Here is a 5,270-nt window from a genome sequence, read left to right as displayed (position 1 = left end):
CCCCCCCCAATCCCGGGAAATGTTTACCTTTTCGCTTATTAATAACATTAAAAAGGTTCCTGTATCATATCCCACTACACAGGTGCCCCCCCCCCCCCAATACAAAATCCTGCCTACGCCACTGACTATTAACTACTCAGTTTTCCCCTCAAACAAAAAACCCTAACTACGACCCTGTACGTAGTGCCTAATTCTCATTAATGTGTTACATTTATTGTAATTGAAAAACAATCATGTAAATGAAGACAAAGTCATGTTTTCTAACTTACTTAGACCACTATCACCATCTGTTATTCTGGTCACACATTATGAAGAGTGATACGACTATTAAACTGATCTGAGATAGTTCACATTTCTTTCTTACGCGTAGTCTCAAACCATCACTTTATTTAATAATAATAATAATATAAACAATATAGCAAATAGCTTTGAACAAAGAAACAAAAACCACCCAAAACAAAAAAATAAAAAACAAAAAGAAGAAAAAACAAAACAAAATATCGCTGTGAGTAGGATTTGAACCTACGCGGGAATATCCCATTGGATTTCGAGTCCAACGCCTTAACCACTCGGCCATCACAGCTCGATACAATAAGAATGGTTTATTGTTGATACCATTTTGCGTGGCACACTCGGATGCAGTCAAGGTTTATGAGAGTTAAGTTTCCAAAGAAATTAACATGCATGGACGGGATGAGGGTCGGTGGAAAAGCGCTCGCTTTGGGTGCGTTATGTCGTAGGATTTTTTTAATTATAGTATATTGTATGTTGATTTTTGATTCGCAATTATAGAGGAAACCCGCTACATTTTCCCATTAGGATGATCAGCAGAAAGGGATCTTTTATATGTACTTTCCCATATGCAGGGCAGTGCAGTGACTGAAAACATTTTACTGTATATATATATATATATATATATATATATATATATATATATATATATATATATATATATTAATATATATATATATAACTGTATATACACACACACACACACACACACACACACACACAAAAGGAATGGGCACAATGTTTCCAACTTACGAGGCCCTCTCCTAATTACAAACATTAAATTGTGCAATAATGGCGACTGCACTTGTGAAAAACGATTAAATAAAAACGATTAAATAAACTGAAAGGACAGAACAGGAAAAGAAAAGAAATAGAAGTAATCGATGGTTATAGAACAGTACATACCACGGCCTTAGATATATCAGTCGTGATGCACTGGTTGGGACGGGACAAACAATCATATAATGAGTCCACTGAGGTGGTTCCACCCTACAAGACAAACACCACAAGCTGGCGACGTAACTGGTCCCTTGTTGCTTTATCGCTATAAGGGCGGGACGTAGTCCAGTGGTAAAGTGCTCGCTTGATGCGCGGTCGGTGTGGAATCGATCCCCGTCGGTGGGCCCATTGGGCTATTTCTCGTTCCAGCCAGTGCACCACGACTTGTATATCAAAGGCCGTGGTATGTGCTATCCTGTCTGTTGGATGGTGCATATAAAAGATCCCTTGCTACTAATGGAAAAATGTAGCAGGTTTCCTCTCTATGACTGTGTCAAAATGACCATAAAATATTAATAAATCAATGTGCTCTAGTGGTGTCGTTAAACAAAAGAAATTTTTAACTTTATCGCTATAAGGCGTCGTTAAATAAAAAACAAACTTTAACTTTATCGCTATAAAAAAAAGAGCAACTAAATTCTAGCAACAGAGAAAACCCTCTCCCTCTTTTTATCAACCAAGTGACAAAATATTCGCACGTTAGACACCTAATAGTCATAGTTTAAAATGTGCTGAGGTGTCTAAAACAAACATTTCTTTTTTTCTCTTTCCTGAGACAAAGTTGGAATCCACAACGCATGCGCCACAATAATTTAATGGTGACTTCTCGTGGTAATCACGTGGTACTTGTTAGTCTCGATAACCATCTCCGGTGTGTGGACTGCTAATCATGCTAATAGCTGTACCTTATATGTGTCAGTGTTTTGTTACGCAGTGATGTTCGATTATTTCTAATTCATACTGACAATTAGATGGAGAAGCCTCTAAATGTGAGACACAGCCACGTGGTCAATTACCAAACTAAACATGTTATGATCTTAAGAATCTTAACAACAAAACAGTTATCGTAATAACGACTCTGTCTTCCCGAGCGATGACATTTCGATATTATATACATTAGCCGAGTGTTAAAGTGATCGACACTACGGCGTATTTTAAACTAATAGAGCCGTTTTTTGATAACTGAAATTACACAATAATTGCGTTTTACTGTTTAGATTAGCCATTTTCATACACCCAAAGTATTTCTAATTATCCTGGTGTTTGTAATGGGGTTTTTTTTTTTTTTTTTTTTATAATTCTTAAAACGCACGTACGTCTGAGAAGTAATGGTTAGAGAGACGAGCTTTTTTTCCATTGACTTTTTTTTTTCCTTTGACTTTTTTTCCTATGACTTCTTTTTCCCTTGACTTTTTCTTTGACTTTTTATCCTACAATCAGTTTATTAGTAGGTAGTATTTCCCTCTTTTAACGTCACAAACTAAATTTGTTCTATTCAACTATTGTAACTTTATCCAGATGCGTTACAGATTTGTAGATTAATCAAACTTAGTGTCCATTTTCATGGATTGAAAAAAGGGTTTTGGACTTTAAATAACAAATACTTAAAACAAGTCTATAATTATACATAAAATGTTTATTCATGAAACGGACAATTATACAATAATAACAGAAATCTAAAGATCTTTGCCTATTGAAAAGACAATTCATTAAGATTTACAATATACGTATATATAACAAAAACATATTCAGTTAAGTTCACACTGTATTGTAAACAAATCAGTTCCTTGGAATTAATTTCGACTAGGTCTAAAAAAACACCCATGTAAAATGTTATGTACGTACCTACAGTAATAAATCGAAAACAAAAATATACATCCAATATTGTTTTTAGGTCGGTCCTGTTTTCTAGGTAGGTTCGAGTTCCCGGAAACACACAAGTCTTTTTAGGCCCAAGTAAAAAGAGAATTCACTGAATCTACCTGTGTAATGGAATCAATTGATTTTTTCCTTTGACTTTTTTCCTATGACTTCTTTTTCCCCTGACTTTTTTCCTTTGACTTTTTTCCCTACAATCAGTTTATTAGTAGGTAGTATTTCCCCCTTTTAACGTCACAGACTAATTTTTTTCTATTGTCATCTTATCATCTTAAATTATAGCATGAAACAATAAATTAAATTTCACCTTTTGTAGCACACAATAATTAAATTTCGCCTTTCGTAGCACAAAAGTAAATTTCACCTTTTGTGGCACAAAATTAATTAATTTTTCACGTTTTGTAGCACACAACAATCAATCAATGACCATCTTGATTAAAAAGAACAATGGTTTGAAGTTCGAATCCTTGTGTGAAAAAAACATAGTCGAGTCGTTTGACCGAGCAGCACAATATAACTCATTGAAGTTCGCCTTGTAAAACTGTAGTTCACATTCGTGTGTAGTAAAATCAATTAATTGAAGTTCACATTATTGAAGTTCACTTTGTGTAGTACAATCCAATTAATTGAAGTTCACAGTACTGAAGAATTCACTTTTTGTAGTAAAGTTCAATTAATTAGCAAAGTTCACCTAAAGAAAACTTATATAAATCTTAGAACTATGTAATACACAACTTTTATACATATTTTAAATCGATTCGATACACACTGTTGATATGCGATACATTTGTTTTTATTGTATGCATGATATTGCACAAGACAACCTTTTATTGGATAACCACATCTATAAGATAGTTTTGGTCATCTGTACAAACTTCAAGTGTTAATTTACACAACACAAAAACGAAAGCATACCCGATACCACCCCCAAAACAAAATAAAAACAAACAAAACAACAAACACAAACCTCCCAAACACCCAAGCAAAAAACAACAAACAAAACAAAAAACAAAACAAAAACAGAAAAGAAAGGACCCCCCGAATCCAACCCCCAGACAAAACAAAACAAAACACCCTCCTCAAATACACACCTCCCCCAACCCCCCAAAAACCAAAAACAACAAGCAAACAAAGAAAAAACACAAAACAACCCCCCAAAAAAATCCCCCAACATCACAGACATTTTAAGTAATAAGTATTTGTTAGGGCTCAAAGTTCTAAAATCTGAACTGTATACTAGAGGAGAAGATTAAAACAGTTTTATCATCATGTAGGCGAATATAGCATGACGATAAATACACATTTTCGTAAATGTAAAATTAAATATTTGACAAATGTGAACAAATATTTACAATGTTAAATATAGTATAGCCAGAAAATAGACAATTTAAAAATAAATAATGATGACACGTACTCGTTTCTGTTGCGTTTGTGACGTCTATATATACATGCAACCTAATACAAGTGATGAATTAAATAATTTTATAATACACTGTTACATTGTGGTTAACTATTACATACACACCGTTTAAATAGCATAAATCATGTTTTGGCTTTGGTTAATTTTATTATCAAGCTTACATTCAGTTGAGGTTAAATCACACTGTAATTGAATATAAAATAAGTTTTCAACATTCGAGTAGTGTCAGGTGTGACGATATAGAGAGAGAGAGAGAGAGAGAGAGAGAGAGAGAGAGAGAGAGAGAGAGAGAGAGAGAGAGAGAGAGAGAGAGAGAGAGAGAGAGAGAGAGAGAGAATGTTCGCCTTAAAACCTCAAATCTCATGAGATATTTCCAGCTCTTATTGCAGACGTGTGTTGTTTATTAGTTTACAGAGAAAACATAAGTATTTGTTGCCATTGGTTTTGTAATCAAGTTTTGTTGTGTGAATGTGTTTTACAGAAATTCTATTTGATACTCGATAATAACTTTGCGCAAATGTATTCCTTATAGTATAACATTATATCCCGTTGTGGCAACTTAATGTTACGGGAAATGTTATAACCTTGAATCCTTGTACTTGTTGTTCTACAACTGAGCAGACATATCATAAAGACTAACACAGCCGAAAAATGTCTGTTGAGGGTTATGGAAGGCAATCTGTGAAACGTGAGACAGACACTTATTAAAGCTGCAATCTCGTCTCACTATATTAAGACACCATTTGCTAATACAAAATACAAACATGGCTACAGTTTTAATTAACTCATTTAAAAAACATTACATTTTATTACTAATATACACCGGTATACCGCAATATAAATTTTGAACAATAGTGTGACGGAACATGCTCTTAAATTTGTTTCGCCTGTGGCGATTTTT

The 5,270-nt window shown here is 34.0% G+C and overlaps 1 non-coding gene across 1 annotated transcript; it reads right to left on the bottom strand.

The window, feature by feature from the left end:
* Positions 1–501: 501 nt before the first annotated feature.
* Positions 502–583, bottom strand: Trnas-cga. Its single transcript has one exon. It is a non-coding gene; the product is annotated as a tRNA-Ser (tRNA).
* Positions 584–5,270: the final 4,687 nt, after the last annotated feature.

The sequence above is a fragment of the Gigantopelta aegis genome, chromosome 6, assembly GCF_016097555.1.
Source record: "Gigantopelta aegis isolate Gae_Host chromosome 6, Gae_host_genome, whole genome shotgun sequence".
In the NCBI taxonomy this organism is placed as follows: domain Eukaryota; kingdom Metazoa; phylum Mollusca; class Gastropoda; order Neomphalida; family Peltospiridae; genus Gigantopelta; species Gigantopelta aegis.
Note: the sequence above shows the minus strand (reverse complement) of the source record. Positions and strands in the feature narration are given on the sequence as shown.